Source organism: Mauremys reevesii, linkage group 1 (genome assembly GCF_016161935.1).
Source record: "Mauremys reevesii isolate NIE-2019 linkage group 1, ASM1616193v1, whole genome shotgun sequence".
NCBI lineage: Eukaryota > Metazoa > Chordata > Testudines > Geoemydidae > Mauremys > Mauremys reevesii.
Window position 1 is genome coordinate 109,650,727 of NC_052623.1, and position 27,859 is coordinate 109,678,585.

Sequence of the window (27,859 nt, forward strand, 5' to 3'; positions counted from 1 at the left end):
TCGCTTGTCCTCTGCAAGTTCTCAAAGATAATAGCTAACTAAATGGATTCTTTGCTTCAGTCTTCACGGCTGAGGATGTTAGGGAGAGTCCCAAACCTGAGCTGGCTTTTGTAGGTGACAAATCTGAGGAACTGTCACAGATTGAAGTGTCACTAGAGGAGGTTTTGGAATTAACTGATAAACTCAACATTAACAAGTCACCGGGACCAGATGGCATTCACCCAAGAGTTCTGAAAGAACTCAAATGTGAAGTTGAGGAACTATTAACTAAGGTTTGTAACCTGTCCTTTAAATCGACTTCGGTACCCAATGACTGGAAGTTAGCTAATGTAACGCCAATATTTAAAAAGGGCTCTAGGGGTGATCCCGGCAATTACAAACCGGTAAGTCTAACGTCGGTACCGGGCAAATTAGTTGAAACAATAGTAAAGAATAAAGTTGTCAGACACATAGAAAAACATAAACTCTTGAGCAATAGTCAACATGGTTTCTGTAAAGGGAAATCGTGTCTTACTAATCTATTAGAGTTCTTTGAAGGGGTCAACAAACATGTGGACAAGGGGGATCCGGTGGACATAGTGTACTTAGATTTCCAGAAAGCCTTTGACAAGGTCCCTCACCAAAGGCTCTTACGTAAATTAAGCTGTCATGGGATAAAAGGGAAGGTCCTTTCATGGATTGAGAACTGGTTAAAGGACAGGGAACAAAGGGTAGGAATTAATGGTAAATTCTCAAAATGGAGAGGGGTAACTAGTGGTGTTCCCCAAGGGTCAGTCCTCGGACCAATCCTATTCAATTTATTCATAAATGATCTGGAGAAAGGGGTAAACTGTGAGGTGGCAAAATTTGCAGATGATACTAAACTACTCAAGATAGTTAAGACCAAAGCAGATTGTGAAGAACTTCAAAAAGATCTCACAAAACTAAGTGATTGGGCAACAAAATGGCAAATGAAATTTAATGTGGATAAATGTAAAGTAATGCACGTTGGAAAAAATAACCCCAACTATACATACAACATGATGGGGGCTAATTTAGCTACAACGAGTCAGGAAAAAGATCTTGGAGTCATCGTGGATAGTTCTCTGAAGAGGTCCACGCAGTGTGCAGAGGCGGTCAAAAAAGCAAACAGGATGTTAGGAATCATTAAAAAGGGGATAGAAAATAAGACTGAGAATATATTATTGCCCTTATATAAATCCATGGTACGCCCACATCTCGAATACTGTGTACAGATGTGGTCTCCTCACCTCAAAAAAGATATTCTAGCACTAGAAAAGGTTCAGAAAAGGGCAACTAAAATGATTAGGGGTTTAGAGAGGGTTCCATACGAGGAAAGATTAAAGAGGCTAGGACTCTTCAGCTTGGAAAAGAGAAGACTAAGTGGGATATGATAGAGGTATATAAAATCATGAGTGATGTTGAGAAAGTGGATAAGGAAAAGTTATTTACTTATTCCCATAATACAAGAACTAGGAGTCACCAAATGAAATTAATAGGCAGCAGGTTTAAAATAAATAAAAGGAAGTTCTTCTTCAAACAGCGCACAGTAAACTTGTGGAACTCCTTACCTGAGGAGGTTGTGAAGGCTAGGACTATAACAATGTTTAAAAGGGGACTGGATAAATTCATGGTGGCTAAGTCCATAAATGGCTATTAGCCAGGATGGCTAAGAATGGTGTCCCTAGCCTCTGTTCGTCAGAGTATGGAGATGGATGGCAGGAGAGAGATCACTTGATCATTGCCTGTTAGGTTCACTCCCTCTGGGGCACGTGACATTGGCCACTGTCGGTAGACAGATACTGGGCTAGATGGACCTTTGGTCTGACCCGGTATGGCCTTTCTTATGTTTTTATGTTCTTATAGCTAATAGTTCCGTGGCTGCTTCAGCTAGTTTGTAAAATACTCTAGTTTGAATTTTGTGAGGCCCTACCAACCTGAATACATTTAACATATCTAAATATTACTTAACCAGTTCTTTACTCTCGTTTGTGTTCCTTCCCCTTGTTGTTAATATTGTGTTACACATCTGGTCACAATTAACTTTGTCATGAAGACAAAGCAAATTAGGTATTAAACACCTCAGTTTTCTTGGTGTTGTCCATTATTAATCCTCTTACCTTGCTAACCAATGAGCCTACACTTGCCTTTTTCATTCCCTTGCCCTTGTTTTGGACTCCCCACCTTGCCCCCCTGGCAGGTCCCTCTGGCTCTAAGGGTCGGGGTGGGGGGGGCAGAGGGCTCTCCGTGCGCTGCCGGCACCACTCCGTGGCTCCAGCAGCTCCCATTGGCGCTTTTCCCAGCCAATGGGAGCCACAGAGCTCGCGCTTGTGATGGGCGCAGCACGTGGAGACCCCTCAACCACCCCTGATCCTAGGAGCCAGGGAGACCTGCCAGATCCTTCACAGGAGCAGCCGCCCCAGGTAGGCACCACTGGGAACCCCACGCCCGGTAGGTCCCTCTGGCTCTTAGGGTTGGGGAGAGAGGGGTAGGAGGCCCTGCGGGCTGCTCCCACCTGCAAGCTTCACTCTGCGGCTCTGGCAGGCTGGGAAAAGTGCCAATGGGAGCCACGGAGCTCCTGCTTGTGGCAGGCACAGCATGTGGAGAGTCTGGAGATCCCCCTTGCCGCTCTCACCCTAGGACCCAGAGACCTCCCAGCAGGGCTGGTGAGTGCGGCCAGGGAAGGGGGCAGGATGTGATGGAGTGAGTGTCTGGGAGGTGTGTGTGGGGGCTGGGCTGTGAGAGTGTGGAGGGCGCTAGGCTGTGGGGGAGGTTTGTGTGTTTTGGGGTGCTAGGCAGTGGGGGTCTGTTGGGGGGTGCTGGGCAGTGGGGGAGATCTGTGTGTGTTAGGGAATTGGGTGGTGGGGTCTGTGTGGGGAAGGGCAAAGGGAGGGAGCGGGGGATGAGGGAGAAATCTGTGTGTATTGGGAAACTAGCTGCCACTAAATAGCAGTGAATATTAAATGTTAAAATTGTAAACCAGTAACTTAAAACTCCTTACTGCAGCCACTACTCTGTACTCCAGATACAATATGTAAGTCGGTCCAGGAGTTGTGACCTTTTGTTCTTCAATAGGCTTGGGGGTAAACATTGATTTTTGAGATGTCATCGGATTTTTTTAACCTTCTCAATGTATGTTTGTTGAAGGAACAAGAGTTCTCAAAGTTTATCGAATTTTGGAGCTCAAGGGAGGATTTGTCAACCCCAGCTATTTTGAAGTACCTGTCCCACTGTGGCTGCCGTAACCAGCAATATGTTTGACTCACTCTTGGGACTGATATGTGCACTCACTGTGAAAGATATTATTCTTCCCAGGACCTGGGAATCATTAAAAATTTACTATTTTTTAACTGGAGGCTAAACCATACAACATCTACAAAAGAAGCTACCTTTTGTCCACCCCTTGGCATTAAACTGTGCTCAACACATGATTCTGCCCCTTCAGTTCTGAAGCTGTCTCCTTTTTACTAGCTATAATTCTGGGCATAGGAACTGAACAAATCCTTCAAAGCTGAACATACTGAGCACATCCAAATTTCAGTTGCCAATTAGCCTCTGCAGTTTTTAATCATGGTGCTCCAACATCACATTATGGAAGACCTTGGATAGAATCCTGAAGACTTCACTGACTAGTTCCCCTCATTTGTGGCTAGCCAGCATTTACGTAGTGGGGGGTGGATCTCTAATTGTACTTTTTATCTGAGGTGAGTAAGAGCAACTCCATACAGCCACATGTCAATGATATCAGGTAAAACAAGTTAGGGACAGATTTTTAAGGGTATCATTGTGGTTTAGGCAAAATGTCATTGAAGCTGGTGGGTGTAATCACCACCCTTCATTTACAATAGCTGTAAGAAACAGGTAAGGTTCTTTATAAAACAATAGCAGCCTTAACCCCAAACATAGGCACTACCCAAAACAAAAGTGCATGAGAGGCCATTCAGGAATTTTAACAATGTGGGAGAGGGAGTTGGTGGGGCACTGTTTTGAGTAGAGGGGTGTGAGAGAGTGGAGGGAGGGAGAAAAACACCAGAGAACCAGGAAACAAGACAGCAAGAAAAGCCTCTAGCACTGAGCAAAGCTAGAGAAAACGCTTTTGGGCTGAGTGCTGGCTGAAAGGCTGTGAGCAAAGAAACTGTCTCCTGTTTGCCTTATGCTGTGTTCAGGGGAACAGGACTTTGGAAATAAATAGAATGGAAATGTCTCTACACCATCAATTTATCCTCCTAATGGAAACAACCTGAAAGGGTTCAACCACTTTTGCTGTTTGTATGTGCTTTGCTGTATTTTCAAAAGTTAGTAAGTGTTATTTCAAAAACACTAAAAAAAATTAAAGGTGAAGCTTCCGGCTATGTCTACACTTGGAGTTAAGAATGTAATTCCCAGCTCACATAGGCATACTCATGCTAGTTCTCATTGAGCTAGCATGCTAAAAATAGTAGTATAGCCACAGTATTGTGTCCCAGCAGACAGACACAACACGGGATAGCCACCCTGAGTACAAATCCATCTGGACTCCCAGGGTATGAATTTGGGGAGGCTAGCCCATTCTATGGAAGCTACACCACTAATTTTAGCATGCTAGCTAGATGAAAGCTAACGCAAATATATCTAGATGAGCCTAGTTTCAAGTGTAGATGTACCCTTAGAATTAAATGTTAATAAAATGTTCTTTAGCTCAAATAATTGTTGTTAAATTCATTAATTGCTACAGTACTATTATCAGTTAAGCTGTTCTTAACTTCTAAAGCTCTGTCTTGCTGAGGGTTTTAAGTTTAATGAACTCTTTATTCAGTGTTTAATTTCTGTCCATTTCATGCTTTTATTGCCAGCTGAAATATAAATATTAGAAGACAAATTCATTCTGGTGTAAATCCATTACAGCAGGTGTGAATTTGTCTCAAATTTAAAATCAAATTTGGCTGAAAAAATTAGTAACATCTGAATTGATACTAGCCTAGCAATAGTTCATCAACAAAATACCTGTCAACATTTATTCTAGTATGGATTTGGGGGATCCATTCAAGGAAAAGAGTAGATGGATCTTCTAGATATGTGGTGAAGCCTTAAGAGTGGATCACAGCATCCCAACTCCATTAAGTTTGGAGGGCACATTTTATACCAGCACAGGCTGCAATTTACTAGTTGTTGTTTGTGAGATCTCTTAGGACAAAGACTTTTGTATGGTCTTTGGCACCACTTGACCGGTAAACTTCAAAAAAATTCTTTCTTCCTGGAAGAGAGAGATCTCCCATTACAGAGATTCTGCACTTGTTTCTCAGGAGTCCAACAGAGTAATCCAAATTATGGTTACATAATGAGAGGCCACAATTATTAAGCAACATAAGCAACAATTATTAAAAGAGAGGAAAATATAAGGAAAAAGTATAGGGTGAAATTCTGGCTCTACTGAAGTTAATGGCAAAACTCCCATTGACTTCAGTGCAGTCAGGATTTCACCCATAACCCCTATATGTTCTCATCCAGTTGAAGACTTTGCAAAGCCTCACTACAGCAGGGTAGGACAATTATGAAGAGTATAGGTTGGTAACATTTAGGTATTATATGTCAGAGTTTGTTCTTCCTGAATTCCAGTTCCAACGCTGGGAAGAAAAACCCAAAGTTACTGCATGTGCTGCATCATATTGAAGAATTTACTCTTATCTTACATTATAAAACCTTTTGGGGCCAGAGACTACTCTTTTGTTATATATCCACACAGTGTCTAGCACAGAGGAGATCAGATCCCTGACTAGGGCCCCATAATACAAACATTTTGTAACAATAATCTTGACTGCTATTTCTAATTACTTTTGAAATACATAGTTGACCGTGAAATCCAGATCAAGCAAAAAAGTTTCAAATACTGGAGAAATTTTCCGAATGTAATTAAAACAGAGTAATTTGCTGATTAATTATTATACTTAGAAATGTTACAATGCATGAAACACACTGTTATATTCACATTTTTCATGAAAAAAATCAAGCATTTAATTATAAATGACAGGAGAGAAATAATCCATTCTCAAGGTTTCTCTTCTCTTCCTAGCTGACAGAGTACATGTCTTGTATAAGCGTAGAATACTCTATGCACTTCAATGGCCAGTGCATCTAGTAGTATGTAAATAATGAGTGGGGGGTATCTTGGGCTAGATTGTCAGCTGGCATATGTTAGCATAGCTCATTAACTTTCAACTTTACTTCAGCTGAGAACCTATTTATCTTCAGCTGATGTGTTTTTTACCAACTAAGCACCAGTTGAGAAGCTGTTTATCTTCAGAAGCTCTTGGTGATCTTTTCTATTATAATGGAACTTCACTAATTCTACCACTGATGATGTTGAAAGTATCATTCAGTTTCCTTTTCAGAAAAGACTTTCAAAACCAACCTCTTATGCTTTTCATATACTTTACACTATCTAAGGCAGTGGTTCTCAACCAGGGGTACACATACCCCTGGGGGTATGCAGAGGTCTTCCAGGGGGTACAGGAACTCATCTAGATATTTGCCTAGTTTTACAACAGGCTACATAAAAAGCATGAGTGAAGTCAGTACAAACTAAAATTTCTGACTTCTTTATTCTGCTCTATATACTACACACTGAAATGTAAGTACAATATTTATATTTCATTAGATAAATTTTATTATTATATGATAAAAATGAGAAAGTATGCAATTTCAATAACAGCATGCTTTGACATTTTTGCATTTTTGTCTGATTTTTGAAAGCAAGTAATTTTTAAGTGAGATGTAACTTGGGGTATGCAAGACAAATCAGACTCCTGAAAAGGGTACAGTAGTCAGGAAAGGTTGAGAACCACTGATCTAAGGCCCCTCCACATAGGTAAAATATTTTAAGAAGAAAATAAGGGATAGACAAACCACTTAAGATAAAATAAAAATCATTAATTAACCCAAAGTGTAAACCTTTCTGAAGTTTGAAAAGGTTTGATTGAAATTAATCAGATTACCTCTTTGCATGCCTCTGCATTGCCTGGTTTGTTAGAACCAGAATATGAAAGTACCATAAAAGAACCTTAACGCCAGGGCATTTCTGAATTGGAAATTACAAGAACATAGACTCATAGACTTTAAGGCCAGAAGGGACCATCATGATAATCTAGTCTGACCTCCTGCACATTGTAGACCACAGAACCTCACCCACCCACTCCTGTAGTACATGTTCTCTTGCTGGATTTCCAGTGAGTTTTCCATCCTCATTTTTAGTTCAAAGTGGTTCAGTCACATAGACAAGTTTCAGATAAGCACAAAGCTTTTGGATACCTATCTAACCAAACCTTTTGAAACTCATCTATCATTATCCAGAACCCTCTCCAATGACTGCAACAGGGAGTGGGCAGTGACTATTAGATCCCCATTAACCATCAAGGTGAGTTCAAAGGAAGTCAGCCAGCTTGTCAATCTAATGTATAGTAAATGTAATTAGTAATTTCTGCATTACCAAATGCCAGAAAGGGGGTATTCCTTAGAGCAGAAAACATTTGTGGGGAAGAATACTGAAGTAGACTCATTTGATCATTGAATCATGAAGTAATAAGACATTTCCTGGCTCCAGGGCAGCAGTGAGAAAACTATGCTGAAGTGCAGTTTTGTACACAGTGGAAACTTGTTGATTTTAGATTAAAACCCAGCAGAGTAGATCAACATGCCAGCAAAATGGTTTCTGTCAGCTGTCCAGGAAATTACAATGGCATGAAGAAAGCCCAACTGAGAAAAAGATGGGGCAATTCTTGCTCATGAATAGAGGGAGAATGAGAAAAGGGAAGAGATACTGTCCATCTCTAGTGCTAATCTCAGCATCTTTTAATGCTCTCCCTTGTTCACTGGAAGATCAATAGAGCAATATCGGTATCACCTTTGGATGCACTAATTCTACTCTACAGTCTGAAGCTGTCGGTAAAGAAAGAGTGAATATAAAATAAAAGAGACAAGGAGAGATGAAATACTAAGAGAAATATGATAGAAACACAAACATGTAAAGGTTACCAACTTAACACTATAAACTGATTTTAAAATCACACCACCAGCCTGTTGACATTTCTGAATATCTTTATTCAATTATCTAATAAAATAAATACCACGTGAGCACCAGCACATGATAGCAGTTAGGGCACAATCATCAACCTCATTTAATTATCACTAATGTGTGCATCAGAAGGTTTTTGTAGTCACAAAAGCTACTTGACAAAACCTTACATTATTATATACTCAGGACAGAAAGCAATCAGACTCATTCTTTTATATCAAATGTAAAATTAATTATATGCTCAATCCTTTATCTCCCAGAGACTCCCTTGACAAAGCAGTTTTAAAGATGGCAATAGGGCAAGGAAAATTTTACTAACTACCGTGGTTACGTAAGCATCTCAAGGAAAATCCATTTCTATTTCAGTGAAAACTCAAACATTCTGGAAACCATATGTCAAATAAGCTGCAATCATAAATATTAACAAATACAGCAAATGAAACCTCAGTGTCCCAGATTTAATTATGTAGTCACTTAAGTAACATTGCTTAGCTAATTAATTAACATTGGTACACACACATTTTTCCTCTCTCCTTTCACTTTGTAGGAGCTATTATTTGTATTTGAATGGGCTGTTAATTATGAGTCATTTGTTTGAGTCCTTATCAAGGATACATAAGTTATTGGTATAATATGTACTTCAAAATCCGTTCTTTTTTTAAATAAAGGTTTATCAAACTTCCCCACAGTTATGGTTTGTCTATTTTCTAAAGCTATAATCTGCTGTTCATAATAATTTAATGAAGAGGGTAGGGGTAGGAGAAAAAGAGAGGGAGTCCTAAAACCCAGTGGGCCTTTTGTCCAGGATGAATTTGATGAGTTAAACTTACAAGACTTCCATAGACCCTATTTGTTCCAGGAAACTATTAGTGTAAAGTAATAGCTATCCGGAATAGGTCCCTCTAAACTGGAATTGAAAATCATTTAACTGCTTGTCACAGGGTGACACCAGCCCTTTAAGAAGAAGCAGGGCCAGTCCATCTGTAGCTGGTCAGCTGACCTCAGTTGAGCTTTAAAAGAGGGCCTGGGTATGCGGAGGATTTGAGCTTAGAGAGAGACCTGGCATGGGGGAACCTGGGTGAGTCAGACAGGAAAGAGGTAGAGAGAGTGGACATAGGGTCCTTACTGCCTGCTCCCTGGCAATAGGGAGCCCTGGAGAACTAGGACTGCCTGAGTCCCCTGTGAGGTTAAGACAGGGAAGCAGGAGCAGAAAGACTGTCAGAATCCTGTGGATTGGGGGGAGAGGAGGGGCAGAAGGAAACTGAGAACTAACAGGGGCAAAATCCATAGTTTGAGGAACAGGAACAGGAATTTTTGTTGATGTAACCTAAGTTTGGACAGTAAAACTGCCTGAAAGACAGTGTGGGCATGGTAGTGAGTCCTTGGCAAGCTAGGGAGAAGCCCTGCCTTGTGATGCAGCTGTTAGAGATGGGGCAGAACACTCTTCAGCGCAGTTACAGAAAGTGGAGTTACAACTGGCTATATTGTTTTAACCATTTGAGTGTAGCCCTTTGGGCATAAAAGAAATGAAGATCGCATGGTTTGTGATTTGGATCAGTGTTGGAAATCAGATGCCACAATGATGTGGCTCGTTTGGTCAGACTTTCCAGCAAGCTAGGCCTCCTTCTTGAACTACTAGTGCTCAGCCATTGAGGCCTAGACAGAATGCCAGCACCTCATAGGCCACAGAGACACTTAGGAGTGTCTAAGTAAATAAGCAGGTAGCAAGATTGTGAGGAACATTTGCAAAGAAATCCAAACCTAGTCAAATTAAGCCTTTGATTTCATATTCACTATATCTGTGAACCTCTGCCCCTACTTGTAAAAGTTTGCAAACATGGACTATGGTTGCTTGTACTGTTAAGAAGCTGATAAACTTCCTTTCCTTCAGCAGACTTTACTCACTCCCCTCCTGTCAGTCATTTTGTTTCCCCAAGAAGGCAGTGCAGCTGGAGATTGGGTCTTCTGCATTCAAATGGCAACTAGTTGTGTTGGAATACTGGGAGAGTAGTCATAGGTGCCAGGAGGGCCAGTAATCTTTTACAGCATCATCACCAAATAAGATTAGGGGAGAGCTAGAGAAAAAAGTTGAACTGGCCTTAGGAACAGCTCTGATGCCCAGGCTAGGGGTCAAAGGTCTTTATTTTTCCTTGCCATCCATCAGTTTATTGGCTGCCCAATATTTTTAGCCACTGATGCACTAACCAGAGGTTTTCTCTTCAAGAGCATATGAAGAGCTCCCTTTGGTGTAACAGGACTTTGCTGAGGATTTCATTTGTCATGAATTTGTCATGCAACCCCAAGCAGAAGAGTCCCACCCTTGAATGGGAGACTGCTGCTTTTATAGAGTAGGGGTCATCATCTCTTTACCTAGCCAAGTGAAGTTTTGAAAGAGGGAAACAGCTTCATAATTGGGGGAATTAGGGAAATTCTGGAGCGTTCCCCCATTAACACACAAGTCTACTTACGCATCATGAGTAAATTGCATGGCATATGCCCAGCATATAAAGTGCACTTTGTTCACCTGCTAGCCTAGGTAATTCACTCAGTAACTGAAACATCAGGTACTGTCACTCACAAAAGAAACAGCTTGACTTCTTACCCCTATTCAGTTGTCCTCGATGCTGTACAGAGAATATTGGTATGATTAATTCATAACTGCTTTATTTTGTTAGATTTCAACCTCTCTTCCTTTTGGGATAAAAATAACAGCCATGATAAACTGTTATAGTTGATGAGGACCCAAATCTTAAGCTGTTTGTTACACTGATACTGGCACTTCATTGTTCCAAACTTTCCCCAAGATCAACTCCTCCTGGGACACCAACTGACTTTTCCTCTGCTACTTGTCACAAACCAAAAAGTAAGCTAAGAGGATTTTTCATGTGTTTAACTAGAAAACATATAGAATTTAACTAAGGCAGTGCTGATTTTGAGCACAAGAAAACTTAGTATGGCTACACTAGCAAAATAGGAATCCCACCCAACAGAAAAACAGGCTTCTCCTCTGTATAGTGTATTACAGTTCTTCACTGATCATGACTTTCAGGGAATTCCATGATTATGTCAAAACCTTACCCACTCTCTCATTTGACTTGCCATAATAATAATAATTTTCAGAACTTAAATGGTATTTTACATCTTCAAAGCACTGTACAAGCATTAGCTAATTTCCCATATTTAAATCTGAGAGTGCTGCATGATTATAAAATGACAAATACTGTACTCTTGAGAATACGTCCCAGATAAACCTTTTCAAATTTATAATTTTATACCCTAGTTTGATGTTGTTAGATTTTTAGCCCTTTAAGGTTGTATGCTGTCAGGTAATAAGGAGATACAGTGTTTATCAAACTTCTCTACCAGTTCTTTAATCTCTTTCCTTTTTTTTTTCAGGTGGGCTCATATTTGTGCTCCCAGCCATGTGTGCTGTTTATGAGTACCAGGAGAAAATTAAAGCAGCTGCAGCTCTTTCAACTACAGTTATCTGGCTTTGTACTTTTTTCTTAGTCACCTTTTCTGAACCTGTAGTTTGTGTTTTGTTGTTCCCTTGAGATATAGCAAAATGCAAACAGCCTACTCTTTTCTCTGTACCAGATGTAGTACATATTGTGAAGTGGGTATGTCTAAGAGGCCTCCGGAGCAAGGAATGGTGAAATGCTTTTTGCATGGTTAATAGAAAATAAGCCACAGACACAGTAGAGCTCAGATAAACATTCTATCTTTATTACATTCAATAGTTTCTTTATTACTGTTTTTTGCAGGGGAAGTTGAAGGCAATTCTATGTGGCCTCTGTTCTGACCTTTGTATTGAGAAAATTTGTGAGAATTATTTGATGCACATACACACACACAAAAGCAAGAAACAGAATTTGCTTATTTCCCAAAGCATGTTTTTTTCTTCATGAATGTGTAGTTTTGGGTGGAAAATGTTTACATCAGTGAAGACTTGGGCTCCAAGGTTTTTGTACTGTATGATATCTCTGAAAATTTTGAGGCCACTTCAAAGTGTATTTTACATGTTGAGCACTGAGCTAGGTTGGACTATTGTAGGAAGCCACACAATATTCCTTTTTGTTTTCTGAACTGCTGAGCCTACCCCCTGTACTCAGGAAGGGTCTACATTTTCCCAGCCTCTATGGGGGCAAGTGAGCCACAGAGATGGGGGACAATCCCAAAAAAATTCCAGGAGAGGAGTGGAACTCCCCTTTGCCAAAGACATCTGATAAAGAATGATAGGCCAGTAGGCCTACTTCTGTTGCCCTCTCCCAACTCCCAAGAAGACAACATAAGTTAATGGAAAGGGAGGGTCTAGTCAAAAGCCTGATGTGGGATTGTGAGAGAATAAAAGGCTCACAGGCCAACCTAGACATCTATGAAGGTTCAGATAAAGCATTCAGACCCTTGAAGTTGCCCTAATGTTGTCTTTACATGCCTTTTTTCCAAAATTGAGGCTATTCTACTCTTTAACATATACCTCTGCAATAAGTAGAGAACAAATAGAAGAAGTTGAGTGATATGTCTATTTGGGCCAAGAAATTAACATTCACCACGACCAGGAAGGCAAATTCTCACAAAGAAAGAAAGCTAGTTGGTGCACATTCAATTCCATCAAGGATGTCCTCCAAGGAAAAATCAACAATGCAACACATGCAAACCTTTTCAACTTAACAGTACTGCCAGAACTGTTGTACGGCAGCAAAACATGGGTACTGATGAAGATAGAAGAGCAATAATTATCTCTCATGGAGGGGGTGATAGGAAGAGGAATTCTGGGGGTTTCAAACTGTTACCAAGTCCCCAATGAAGTGATCACACAGCAGAGTGGAGTGCAGAATGTTGTTGAAAGCAGGTACAGTAATATGTTATGGGCTGGGTATATAGCTAGGCTCACTGATAATTAATGGACTGCAGCTGTTGCCAAGTGGTACCCATGGGAACTGAAATGACCACTCGTCTGACCTCCAATAAGATGGGAAGATTTTATCGTGAAAAGGCATGGCCGCACATGGCGAAGGAAGGCCAGGATAACAGAAGAATGGAAGACATGTTGTGATCGGTGCAATCTATATGAGGGCTGAAGGACCTATCTGTCAAGGTGATCAAGGTGATGAGCGCTTCAGGGCAAGCTCTGTTTCTTTGTTTTTGTACAATGCTTAGCACAATAGGGATGTGATCCATGAGTGGGGCTCTGTAGTGAGGCAGAGTGGCCTCCCTCCAGACCTGAGAGGGAAGTACCATTACATTCCCCTTAGTGGGTCGAGCCAAATTGGCCCTGCCCTCCTCACAGGAAGTGCAGGAGTGGGACAGGAAGTACAAAAAGGGGGCCCTATAGGTCAGTCAAGGCTGGACCAGGGAAGGAGGTGGATGTTTCTTTTAGAGAGCTGAGCCCTCTGCGGGAACCTGGACTAGCAGCCAAGCCAACCAGTGCCCTACAAACTCAGGAGACAGAGGGCCCCGAGGAGTTGCTGGAGGGGACACCGCCTGACTGTGAAGCAGTGAGACAGAGACTGGTGCTGATGGGGCAATGCCAGCAGAGCCCAGGGGAACCAGACTTCAGTCTGGCTTTTCTGCTGGAACATGAGGCAGTGAGCTTGTGTTTCCCCTTTGACAAGACTGCTCACCACTACTGGGGACCTAGGCTGGGACTCACAGAAGTACAGAGGGCCTGGGTCCCCCTGCCACCACCTCACAGTTGGGGCTGGCCACTGATACACCTTTGGCCAGACAGCCTGCATCAGACTGTTGCTAATGCTCTAGCCAGGAGGCTGAGAGCTATTGGCTGCTTTGTTTGCTCTGTCCCACCCAGAAGGCCAGAGCCCCAACGATTATTGTCTGTGGAAGTTAGGCAGAGTGGCCTCCCTCCAGACCCAAGAGAGAGGGACCATTACAGGCTCCTAGGCAATATAAATATTAACCATAGTAAAATACCAGATGATTTTGATTTAGATGAGCTAAAATAATGTAAAATATTCTGTTTCTACAGGCCATGAATCCAAAGCTGAAAATAAATCCCAGAATTGTGCACTGTGTTGCCTAAGGCATGAAAAATCAAAACATAAGTGGGGTTTTGCCAAAATCAAAACTGGACTTTGCTGTATCCCATTACTAGCATATATAGCTAAATAGATGTATTATGCTGCTTCTCTATACACCAATGGCATTGTTACTCATCTGAATGGGACTGTCCCTATTTTTCTTTTTGGCTGATAATACTTTAGTTTTATGCATGCATTGTCTGTCATTGAAACTCACTTTGAATACTGGTGAAGTATGGCACATTTCGCTATAGTTGGCTGTTCACCTTTATCTTTAAAATGGCAGAAGGGGAGCCATATGCTGAAGTTTTTACATTAAATATTTGAATTACTTGTCCTCTATACTTGAGTACTGTCTCTGGCAATTTTGTCAGTCTAAATTTCAAGTATCATCTCTGTGCTGAGAACTCATAAATCTTTCTCTCTCTCTCTCCTCAAGCGAACAATCTCCTTCCATCTAATCCCACATCTAAGTGTGTCTCTCTGTCATATCCTCTTAGAAAGAATGTTCTTCATTTTTTCCATAGATTATAATGTCAACATACAGTCAACCTGTGGAACTCATTGCCAGGGGATGTTGTGAAGGCCAAAACTATAACTGGGTTCAAAAAATAATTAGATAAATTCATGGAGGATAGGTCCATCAATGGCTATTAGTAAAGATGCTCTGGATGTCCCGAAGCCTCTGATTGCCAGAAGCTGGGATTGGATAACAGGAGATGGATTACGCAATAAATTGCCCTGTTCTGTTCATTCCCACTGAAGCATCCTGCATTGGCCACTGTGAGAAGACAGGATTACTGGGCTAAATGGACCGTTGTTCTGATGCAGTATGGCCACTCTTATGTTTTTAAGATCAGAAGACACCATTATGAACAACTAGTCATAACTCATGTATACCAGAGGCCATAGGACTTCCCTGAACTAATTTTTCTGTGAACTAGAGCATAATTAGACCTACAGTCTTGATTTAAAAATGTCTGGTAGTGAAGAGTCGCACAACCTTTGGTAAGTTGTTATAATGGTGTCACGGATCCACAGGATCAGTTCTATGGTCCCAACTTTGGAACAGTCTTTGGGAGGAACCCTTCAGTATGCCAGACCCTCTAGGGGTCTCACTCTTCCTCCAGGGTAAACGACGTGGCTTCACCACCACCTTAGGCTGGACCTTTGATCCTTTAGCACCCTTCAGTAAGCTTTGTTCAGTAAATGCCACTGAGAAAGACCCCTGAGGGAGACTTGTACAATCTCAGGGAGCAATGCACCTCCTCTCCATTTGAAGTGACACTCAGCCAGCGCTGTAAAACAGACGAGTTTATTAGTTGACTGGAACACAGCATAAAAAGTCCTTGATTAGTACTGAGAAAAGATAGTTACAGCACAGTCCATTCTGGGAGAGCCCAGCCAAGCTGTAGTAAACACCCTTTGTTCAAGCTCTGTCTCCCCATCTGTCTGATGTCCTTTGTCCCACTTCAGGTGAACCCCCAGAAGCCTGCAGCAGCCAATTCTTAAACAACTCTAGCACCTTCCCATTCCTTTTTTCCCCAGCTGGGCAACATTGCTTGGCTTCCTGATGAGAGCTGGGATAGCCATGGTCATTGGTTGCTAAATGGCCATGGCTTTTGGGCTTGTCCTTGTCTTCTCAGATGCTCCACTGATTTGGGAGCTAAGATCTAGACAGCTAGAAACCATTCACACCTGTGTCTTAGAGCTTCTGCAAAGAGCACAGAATCCTAGGTAACCCTGCAGCACATAGGGGAAAATGAGGCACACATAGGCTTCATAAAATATTACAGAAAATCCATACTTTGTCACAAATGATTAATTATTCATTGTTAAAAATATACATCTTAGTTTGTCTGAATTTGTCTAGCTTCAATTCCCAACCATTGGATCTTATTATATATTTGTCTGCTAGACTGAAGAGCTCCTATCAAAGGTCTGTTCCCATAGTAGAGCAATAGCTATTGTGTCAAATGTTTAAAGACATCTAAACACTGAATAAAAATTTGAAACATGTTTATAGAGGACAGTGAAATGAGGGCACTTAAATATCAAACTACTGAGCCAGTAAACACCTTTGTGAATGCTCAAATAAAAAGAATGGCATTTCTAAAAAAATGAGATTCTATTTTAATAATTATGTGGCACTCCAGCTCCACAGAGATGTATTTGAGATATTGTTCCCTCTTTTCTCTGTGGGTGTCTTTCTCCCTGATTTTCTGTTAGACTGTTCAGCTGTATTTGTGCCTACAGTAAAACTGATTGTGATAGGACTCCAGACAATGGAACCTTGAACAACAGATTTCTCCTGTGGATTATCTGTATCTGAGCTGTACGCAGAGCAAGGAAAATGTTGATTCTTTAAAAGCTAAGATCTGAACAATTCAGCGCATTGGAGTGTGCAACATATGGCTTTTAACAAAATTAATAGGAGGCATGTGCACACATAATGCTAAGTACTCAGAATTCCAGTATGGCATGTGAGAGAGGGGGATTCTGGAGAGAGTTTATAAACCAGGATTTATGTAAAAGGCAAAAATCAAATAACATCCACCTTCCCATAATATATCAGGCACCAGGAAGTGTTCTGACAGCTAGGGTAGAATGAATACAAGGACTCATCCAGGCCCAAGCCACACCCTCACCCCGATGCTGGAGTAATTCGTGGCATTGGCACTGCTACAGAGGTTTGGTGTATTTTGGCTTTGTTGTTTTGCCAGAGGATTTCCTTATGAAAGGACTCAGTTCTGTCAAAGCAACCACTCTCTATCTGACCTCAGTCCTCAAAGGAAACTTGTACAACACTTTTGAAAGATGAGCCTGGGAGCTTAAATTAATGATTTTGCTAGACCCTGAAAATCATAGATTGAATACAGACAATTAAACCATTCCCCCCAGCTTCCTTACCTTCCCCCACCCCCTCCCCCTATGACTGTAGAGGTGTTAACAGGGCACTTCACTTTGAACGGTCCCTTGAAATATGAATTAACAACTTGTGCTAAACAATCTGTTCCACCTTGTACTTCACAGCTAAACTCGTTTCCCAGACCTGAGGAAGAGCTCTGTGAAAGCTTGTCTCTGTCACACACAGAAGTTGGGGGCCTAGTAAAAAATATGACCTCACCCACCTTGTCTCTCTCCATTCCTGGATCCTTTACCAGGGTCTCTTCTTCCTCTTCCTCACCCTTCACAATGCTTCCTTACTCCACATATATCAGGTAGGGAGATGATCCAATGCTGCCTCACTTGGCTTAGCACTAGCTCCTTCCTTCTGTCTCCTCTCTGCTACTGGACCCTGAGAATGCAGGGGGAGAAGGCAATGACCTGTCCTGCAGCACTGACAGTTGGGGAAGGAGACCAGAGGAACTGTTGGTGTTCAGGAATTGTGTAACAGCACTGCTGGTGATAGCTGTAACCCTGGCATTGTTGGGCCACCCAGCAGTGCAGGGATCAGATGTATGTCCCTTACTCTTTGAAATGTAGTGCTTGCTATGGATTAGATCAAGGGTGGGCAAACTTTTTGGCCCGAGGAACACATTGGGACTGCAAAACTGTATGGAGGGCCGGGTAGGGAAGGTTGTGCCTTCTCAAACAGCCTGGCCCCCGCCCTCTATCCACCACCTCCCACTTCCTGCCCCCTGACTGCCCCCTCAGAACCTCCAACCCATCCAACCGCCCCTGCTCCTTGTCCCCTGACTGCCCCACCCCTAACTGCCCCCCAGAACCCCACCCCCAGCCAATCCCCCTGCTCCCTGTCCCCTGACTCCCCCTCGACCCCTATCCACACCACCGTCCCCTGACAAGCTCCCCAGGAGCTCACCCCCATCCAACCATCACCTGCTCCCTGTCCACAGATTGCCCCAACCCCAATCCACACCCCTGCCCCCTGACAGGCTCCCCGGGACCCCATCCCCTATCCAACCCCCCGTTGCCTGTCCCCAACTGCCTTGACCCCATTCACACCCCTGATCCCCGACAGGCCCCATGGGACTCCACCACCTATCCAACCCCACCCTGTTCCCCATCCCCTGAGTGCTCCCAGCCAAGAACCTCCACCCCACCCAACTGCCCCCTGCTCCCTGTCCCCTGACTGCCCCCTGGGACACCCCGCTCCCCCACCCCGGGGAGGATGGTCCCGTGGGCGGTAGTTTGCCCACCTCTGGATTAGATGTTGTTAGAGTAAAGAAGACAGTTTAGCTGTATCATGCTGTTTCTCTATTCTAATTACATTCTCAAACAATCTTCCTCCTGATTGCTCTTTTCCTTCTCCGGGCTTGTACACTAGTGCTCCAGTCTCCTTGTATGTGACAGGACATCCAGGTTTCCTGCAGGATCACACAAATACCAGCAGCAACAGCAAGTTTACCTGGCACCATTTGCAAAAGGACCAAATTGGCCTCTAGTAAATCAAAATGCAGAACATCATGAACATGTTCCCAGAAGAAATATAAGAAAAGTTTGCATTTAATAAGTGATTAGGAAATATGTGGTCTCCTCCTCTTCCCCAAATGATTTATTCAACCCTATTAACATTTTGAAATAAAATATTCGTTACTCTTATGATCTCAGACCAAAGAGTGTAGAATGGGGGCCCTGAGCAGATATTATACTATGAGGTGGTAAAACACTAAGGGTACGTCTACACTACGGGATTTTACATAAACCGGTTTAGTAAAACAGATTGTATAAAATCGAGTGCACGCGGCCACACTAAGCACATTAATTCGGCAGTGTGCGTCCACGGTCCGAGGCTAGCATCGATTTCTGGAGCGTTGCACTGTGGTAGCTATTCCATAGCTATCCCATAGTTCTCGCAGTCTCCCCCGCCCCTTGGAATTCTGGGTTGAGATCGCAGTGCCTGATGGGGCAAAAATCATTGTCGCGGGTGGTAAATGTCGTCAGTCACTCCTTCCTCTGGGAAAGCAACGGCAGAGAATCATTTCCCGCCCTTTTTCCCTGGATTGCCCTGGCAGACGCCATTAGCATGGCAACCATGGAGCCTGTTTTGCCTTTTGTCACTGTCACCGTATGTGTACTAGATGCCGCTGACAGAGGCGATTCAGCAGCGCTACACAGCAGCATTCATTTGCTTTTGCATGATAGCAGAGATGATGAGCTGCATGCCATTCACAGGGGGTGCCCCTGCAACAATCCCACCTGCTGATTCCCTCCTCCCCCAGCCTTCCTGGACTACCATTGCAGTGTCCCCCCATTTGTGTGATGAAGTAATAAAGAATGCAGGAATAAGAAACAGTGACTTGTTAGTGAGATAAAATGAGCGGAAGGCAGCCTCCAGCTGCTATGATAGTCCAGACAGGACATTAAGCAGTGTGAGGGAGAGGAGCCCAGCATCCCGCTGCTATGATAGTCCAGGCAGAACAGAATCTTTTCTTTACACATGAAGGGTGGGGGCTGATGGAGCTCAGCCCCCTGTTGCTATGATGAAGATGGTTACCAGCCGTTCTGTACCATCTACTGGGAAGTAGTAGCACTCATGGGCTGATGATGAGGACAGATACCAGTCCTTCTGCACTATACCATCTGCCACAAGGCTGATGATGACGACAGATATCAGCCATATTGTACCATCAGCCACCAAGGACGGGGGGCAAGGATGCTACAGTTCAGTGCCGCAGCATCGCGTCTACCAGCAGCATTCAGTAGACATAGGGTGACATTTAAAACAGTCAAGAGACTTTTTTTTCCCTCTTCCTTCTGGGGGTGGGTAGGGGGGGGTAAATTGACGAGCTATGCCCTGAACCATCGCGGACAATGTGTTTGACCCTACAGGCATTGGGAGCTCAGCCAAGAATGCAAATGCTTTTTGGAGACTGCAGGAACTGTGGGATAGCTTGAGTCCTCAGTCTCCCCTCCTTCCCTCCATGAGTGTCCATTTGATTCTTTGGCTTTCCATTACGCTTATCACGCAGCAGCGTGCTGAGTCCCTGCTGTGCCCTCTGTCTGGAGATTTTTTTTAAAATGCTTTGGAATTTCGTCATCTGTAACGGAGCTCTGATAGAACAGATTTGTCTGCCCATACAGCGATCACATCTGTACGGTCCATGCTGGAGCTCTTTTTGGATTTGGGACTGCATTGCCACCCGTGCAGATCAGAGCTCCATGCTGGGCAAGCAGCAAATGATATTCCAAAGTTCATGGGGCTTTTCCTGTCTACCTGGCCACTGCATCCGAGTTCTGATTGCTGTCCAGAGTGGTCAGTGGTGCACTGTGGGATACCGCCTGGAGACCAATACCGTTGATTTGCGGCCACACTAACCCTAATCCGATATGGTTGAAACCGATATTAGCGCTACTCCTCTCGTTGGGGAGGAGTACAGAAACCGGTTTAAAGAGCCCTTTATATCGATATAAAGGGCCTCTTAGTGTGGACGGGTGTGGCGTTAAATCGGTTTAACGCTCCTAAAACCGGTTTAAACGCGTAGTGTAGACCAGGCCTGAGACAGTGGTAATCTCTGCCTCACCAGGTTTTTCCACACTTCTGTGAATACATATCCAATGTATCCTGCATATACTCAGGCTACATCTATACTACAGACCTTACAGCGGCATGGCTGTACCACTGCAGCTGCGTCACTATTAAGTCTCCCATATGGCTGCTCTATGCCAGTGGGAGAGAGCTCTCCCATCAGCATAATTAAGCCACCCCCAAGAAGCAGCAGTAGCTATGTCAGTAGAAGAGCAACTCCTGCAGATATAGCGCTGTCCACATGAGCGCTTCTGTCAGTGAAACTTATGTCGGTCGTGGTGTATGTTTTTTTCACAACCTTGGCTGACAAAAGTTTTTACTGACAAAAGTGCTAGTGTAGACATAGCCTCAGTAAAATGATCTTCAAATTCCTACATAACTCACTCATGACTTCACCACTCCTGGGTAACATGCCCAACTTAAATTCATGCTGATAAAGCCTTTGTATCATGCCACAGCATCACACATTGTCAGATCTTTTCAGGACACCCTTTAAATAAAGGGGACTCTTTTAAAATAGACTATTTGAAACTGCCTTTGGTAACACCATCAAGGCATAGTGACGCCAACAGTTTCTTAATGTTCAAGACTTAAATCACCAGATAATTTGTCCGCACATGGAAGCGTTCTTGTCGTCAGGCAGTTCCAATGGGAACTTTTTTAATCCAGATTCTGTGTCACCAATTGTTTGTTGTTATTTTAAGTTACTCGACTGAAAGTTGCAGGGTTCACTTCAATACTTTGCATATAATAAAATTGAAAGATAAATTAAATAAGCACAGTTCCTGAGATGCACATTAATCAGTTCTAAATGGTATCACTTAGCTTTGTGACTCACTCTGAAAGATTTATTGGCCAGTACAAAGGGCCTTATAGTTTCCTTGGGTTTTTCCTCTTTCCCTATTTTGAATCATTCCTTCCCATTATTCAACAGCTAAACTATGGCTGTCCTAGCCCAGGTGCCTAAATGGCAAGAGATGACAGGAAGCCTCTCTTTCCCTGCTAAATCTCCTGTGCAACAATCAACCATAATGTACCTGCATGAGCAACCTGAGTTCATTTTGGGCTTGATTCTGTTACCAGGAGCACAGAATGGTCCAGAGATGGGATGTGTAGCAGGAGTGTGTGTGATTGGGGGTGGGTGGGGATGGTCAGACCCTTTCTTTCCATCCCTCCCTGTCAGTACACCAGAGCACACTTGGAGGGCTGCACCATGGGAAGTGCATATTGCACTTTTTCTCGCATTTTGACTTGCATTCCTTTCCTTCTTATTATGTTAAATATCTGGTCAGTATTAGCCTTTTTAGTGAGGACTGAAGCAAAATAAGCATGAAATACCTCAGCCTCTTTAATGTTGTCTGTTATTAGATCTTTTTCCCTGCTAAGCCAAGGACCTGCATTTTGCTTAATTTTTCCTTTTACTCCTAATGTATTTAAAGAACCTCTTTTAATTGCCTTTTATGTCCCTTGCTAGGTGTAATTCATTTCATGCCTTGGCCTTTCTGATTTTGTCCCTATCCACTTGTGCTCATAAACTTTAAGGTCAGAAGGGACCATCAGGATCATCTGGCCTGAACTCCTGCACATCGCAGGCTACAGAACCTTGCCCACCCACTCCTGTAATAGACCCATAACACTGGTCTACAATTTTTGAGAAGTCATCTGATTCAGAGATAAAATGTACTATTTATTATGTATTTTGATGTGCTGAATTCAAATATGACAATTAAAACAACTGATTGGCTACTGTTTCTAAGTTATTTAAGTTTTTACATTTTATGTCTATGAATATTGTGTAGATAGTAGAGTTTTAATCATAAATTGTAAACCTAGGTCTTTTCATGTATTTATGGTTGCTTTACATGATAATATTTCACCTGTCCTGTTTATGTAACACTTTAAAAATCAGCAAAAGAGTTATCTAACTAAAATTTATTATCAAACAAAAGGCAAAAAACTATTATGTACATAGTTTAGTCCTATTCAGTGTCTACTCGGCGCTTCTTGGCTTGTCTCTTGTATTCATTAAATGGAGCATCTCTTGTCACTGTCCAGCAATAGTCTGCAAGCATTGATGGGCTCCATTTGCCCTGATAGCGTTTCTCCATTGTTGCAATGTCCTGGTGAAATCGCTTGCCATGCTCGTCGCTCACTGCTCCGCAGTTCAGTGGAAAAAAATCTAGATGAGAGTGCAAAAAATGTATCTTTAGTAACATGTTGCAACCAAGGTTTTTGTATGCCTTGAGGAGGTTTTCCACCAACGACCTGTAGTTGTCTGCCTTGTTGTTTCCGAGAAAATTTACTGCCACTAACTGGAAGGCTTTCCATGCCATCTTTTCCTTGCCACGCAGTGCATGGTCAAATGCATCATCTCAAAGAAGTTCACGAATCTGAGGACCAACAAAGACACCTTCCTTTATCTTAGCTTCACTTAACCTTGGAAATTTTCCACGGAGGTACTTGAAAGCTGCTTGTGTTTTGTCAATGGCCTTGACAAAGTTCTTCATCAGACCCAGCTTGATGTGTAAGGGTGGTAACAAAATCTTCCTTGATTCAACAAGTGGTGGATGCTGAACACTTTTCCTCCCAGACTCCAATGACTGTCGGAGTGGCCAATCTTTCTTGATGTAGTGGGAATCTCTTGCACGACTATCCCATTCACAGAGAAAACAGCAGTACTTTGTGTATCCAGTCTGCAGACCAAGCAAGAGAGCAACAACCTTCAAATCGCCACAAAGCTGCCACTGATGTTGGTCATAGTTTATGCACCTCAAAAGTTGTTTCATGTTGTCATACGTTTCCTTCATATGGACTGCATGACCAACTGAAATTGATGGCAAAACATTGCCATTATGCAGTAAAACAGCTTTAAGACTCGTCTTCGATGAATCAATGAACAGTCTCCACTCATCTGGATCGTGAACGATGGTGAGGGCTGCCATCACACCATCGATGTTGTTGAAGGCTACAAGATCACCTTCCATGAAGAAGAATGGGACAAGATCCTTTTGACAGTCACGGAACATGGAAACCCTAACATCACCTGCCAGGAGATTCCACTGCTGTAGTCTGGAGCCCAACAGCTCTGCCTTACTCTTGGGTAGTTCCAAATCCCTGACAAGGTCATTCAGTTCACCTTGTGTTATGAGGTGTGGTTCAGAGGAGGAGGATGGGAGAAAATGTGGGTCCTGTGACACTGATGGTTCAGGACCAGAAGTTTCATCCTCTTCCTCGTCTGACTCAAGTGAGAATGATTCTGGTGCATCAGGAACCGGCAGTCCTTCTCCGTGTGGTACTGGGCGTATAGCTGATGGAATGTTTGGATAATGCACAGTCCACTTTTTCTTCTTTGACACACCTTTTCCAACTGGAGGCACCATGCAGAAGTAACAATTGCTGGTATGATCTGTTGGCTCTCTCCAAATCATTGGCACTGCAAAGGCATAGATTTCCTTTTCCTGTTCAACCACTGGCGAAGATTTGTTGAACAAGTGTTGCAGCATATGTGTGGGGCCCACCTCTTGTCCCGATCTCCAATTTTGCAGCCAAAATAAAGGTGATAGGCTTTCTTAACCATAGTGGTTAGACTGCACTTTTGTGATGCAAAAGTCACTTCACCACAAACATAGCAGAAGTTATCTGCACTGTTCACACAAGTACAAGGCATCTCTGCTCACTTTGGCTAAACAGAAATGTGTCCCTTTGCAAAATCAAACACTGACAAATAAGAGAGCACGACACTGTATGATTTCTAGAGCTGATATAGGGCAATTTGTTCAGCAGAGTGATGTAAGCTTCGTTATGATTGCATCATCCATGACTTCTAGGAATAACATGATGCAATTCATATCATGTATGATGCAATACCAGCTTCAGATTGCATCATTCATTGTTTTGCCTAAAAAGCAAGTACTGTCCAAACCCAGTCATAGATTTATTCATAGATCCAGTCAAAGATGTATTTTAGTCATTTCTGGTTTAAATTGACATCCCTTCCCTTTACAACTCACTTATCCTCCGCTATTCCCAAGTCAAGGGTCGTATATACTGACACAATAGCATGTCTTGAAAACTAGAGCCAATCAACAATTTTAAGCATCATTTTCGTTCTCAGTGACCCAGAATTAGTAAAGTTTGACTAAATTTATTTCAGAAGCATTTTGGCTGTAGAGCAGTGTAATCTCTGGTTGAGTTACTGAGGTCCTCAAATCATGGTTTAAAGACATTAATTTACAGAGAATTCACCATTTACACTAGTGACCCATGCCCCGTGCTGCAGAGGAAGGCAATCCCCCCTCCCCGGGTCTGTGCCAATCTGACCTGGGGGAAAATTCCTTCTCAACCCCAAATATGGTGATCAGTTAGATCAGGGTTCAGCAACCTTTGGCATGTAGCCCATCAGGGAAATCTGCTGAAGGGCCAGGCTGGTTTGTTTACCTGCAGCGTCCGCAGGTTCGGCTGATCGCAGCTTCCACTGGCCGCAGTTCACTGTTCCAGACCAATGGGGCCTGCAGGAAGCAGTGTGGGCCAAGGGATGTGCTGGCTGTCGCTTCCCTCAGCCCCCATTGGCCTGGAACAGCAAACCGCGGCCAGTGGGAGCTGTGATCGGCCAAACCTGTGGACGCTGCAGGTAAACAAATCGTCCCGGCCTTTCTGCGGATTTCTCTGACGGGCCGCATGCCAAAGATTCCTCCCTCAGGACCCAGCAACCCTCCCCCCAATACATTCTAATTGTTCATTCTCAGCAAGGAAATTGCTGAAACAACTAATGTAAGGGGTTTGACAAAGATATTATCTCTTTTCAGGGAGGCTCTTTTTATAGGGATGCTGCCTTTTCTTCAATCATTTAAAATTAATTTTCTTCATTTCCTTTCTATTACACTTTGACAACTTCTGTGTCTTTCTGCAGAGGTTCTCTAATGTCCGAGAAGGTCATTACAGACTATAAAAAGGTTAACATCAGTCAGCCCCACACAAGTGATTAGGATTACTGGCAGCTGCACTGGTATTAGCTCAGTGGTTTGAGCACTGGCCTGCTAAACCTGCGGTTGTGAGTTTAATCCTTGAGGGGGCCACTGAGGAAGGTGGGGTAAAAACCTGTCTGGGGATTGGGCCTTCTTTAAGCAGGAGGTTGGACTTAGATGGTCTCCTGAGGTCCCTTCCAACCCTGATATCCTATGATTGTATTCTATTAAACTCCCGGCTCCATGTTTTGGAGCTGCACAGTGTAAACTGCTAAACTCCAAATCAAATCCAAACACAGCCTACGCTCCACAAGTGCTCAGCATGTTTTCAAGCACACTGTAAAATATATTTGTCTATAATAATTTAAATGTGTACAGTCAGTCAGGGATTCAGTTTTTATTTGCTTGGCAGGTGAAACCACAGGTTACCAAGACTCTGAAGCTTTAAAATTACCAGGTGCAACTGCTGTGACATTTCAATTCAGTTGTGTTCATCACAAATGATAGAATAACCAACTCTGACCTCTCTCACACTCCTACACGACTTACCAATAAATAAGTGTTTGAAATCTCTTGCAGCAGTGAAAGCTGCTTCGCTCTCTCATGAGTGTATGTGGGAAGAGTCTCATTAGTATTCTGCTAGAGTAAGTTTGTGAAATTGTGCAGCCCCCTAGCACAATAGGGGGCTGCTTCACAGCTGGGCCATACGAAAGATACTGTGGCTTGCTTGTGTAATCCTTCTGCCAGGTGAAATCAGCAGCAACCAGGGCCAGGTTCAATATCTAGTGGCTCCTTTTCATCGATTCAACACAGAACCAGCTTGAGTCCCCACCCAGTAACCTGGGAAAATTACACACCACCCTGGGCAACTCTATGAGGCAATAATTCCCCACTTGCAAGCACAGAGTCTGAGTGTAGAAAATAAACTTTTAATAAAAGGAGAGAAGTAACTCAGCATTAGTTTGGAAAAACGCCATAAACCAGTGTGGAAGTAGAGAAAGAACTGACAGGAATTTGTAGGGGATCTTAATGCATGACAGTCTCTGTTAGGAAGAGTTAGGCTAACTGTAACCCTAATAACGTGAAATTTGTAGAAGTGAGGATTGTGTGAGGCAAGTGGAAAAGAACTGTGTGAGAAGTTGTTGCAACCTTGTGTAGATAATGTGTAGATAATATGAAATGTAGATAATATGAAACGTAGACTGGTGTCTCTTTAGAAGTGAGAAAAACAAGATATCAGGATGACCTATGTATAAACAAAATGCAGCTGTTGCTTATTATTGTCTGTAACAAAAGTATAAATGCTGCTCTAATTGTTTACCTGTTGAGAGACCTGTCTAGGAAGGGGAGACCCTATGTCCTAGTGCACTCTCTCCCTGCTGTAGCTGCTAAACAGAATAAAGTATCTGACTTTGCTGTACCCAACCAAAAAGTGAGAACTCTGTTATTCTCCAACATCAGGTTCATAAACATAAACTATGAGCAAAAGACCCACCCCCCAGTAAGTTGGGCAGTGTCCTTTTCCCCTCAGGTTCTTAAGTCCAGCAACCCAAAAGTCCCTTTAGCCTGCCCGTCCCTTCTGTGCACCCCACTCACAGTTGCTGTCCTTGGTCTGTGCAGACCCAGGCTTCAAAGGTGCCTCTGTAGAGTTCACCTCCCACTCTGTGTAGAGGTAAGGAGGCACTTTACTCGCTCCACTGCTCATCCGCCGCCCACTGCGCCTTTCTACCAGCTGCCCTGCTGGCCGCTCACTGTGCCTCTCCACCAATCGTACTTCTGGCTGCTCGCTCTGCTCACTGCCTCACCAGCCACTTGTTCATCAGCCAACTGTCAGTCACCTTCTGCTGCCACCTGCCTCTCTCTGCTGTGACCTCTGCACATCATTCTCTTAGTGATTTTCAGCTCTTTGTAGGCTGGGCAGAAACATTGCCCCATCTCAAGTGATTTCAGCTCTGGGCAGAAACACAGTCCCACCGTGACTGTTTTTTAACTCTGATTGAGCATTTAAAATAACAAAGAGGCTCTTAATGAAGCCTACTTAGATCTATTATTTGAACAGTCGGGAGGAACAGGTCAAACCAGTCAAACTCCTAGGGAAAGTCCACACCTCCTGGATGGGACATCTGTCCCCACCCTTCTTAATTTCACAGGGCTCTGACATTCGAGCCCTTGGCTTAACAAGGTCCTTTCAACTGAAGGTGACCCCCCTCATTTGGGACAGGTTAAGCACAGTCCTGCTTCCCTGTATTCCTACAATAATTACATTTTGTTAACATCATTTCACTATCCCTGTATTCAGTGCTGAAGTGATTTGTATCAA

At 43.1% G+C, this 27,859-nt stretch overlaps 2 long non-coding RNA genes across 2 annotated transcripts; one reads left to right on the plus strand and one right to left on the minus strand.

Annotated features, from left to right (window-relative positions):
• Positions 1-9,057: 9,057 nt before the first annotated feature.
• LOC120391062 lies at positions 9,058-11,529 on the plus strand. Its single transcript, XR_005591217.1, has 3 exons — positions 9,058-9,125; positions 10,723-10,910; positions 11,444-11,529. It is a non-coding gene; the product is annotated as an uncharacterized LOC120391062 (long non-coding RNA).
• A 3,871-nt stretch (positions 11,530-15,400) lies between these two features.
• Positions 15,401-27,436, minus strand: LOC120398601. The gene is made up of 4 exons (XR_005594573.1): positions 27,136-27,436; positions 18,246-18,413; positions 17,217-17,383; positions 15,401-15,828 (listed from the first exon to the last, which is right to left on the minus strand). It is a non-coding gene; the product is annotated as an uncharacterized LOC120398601 (long non-coding RNA).
• Between the last annotated feature and the right edge of the window lie 423 nt (positions 27,437-27,859).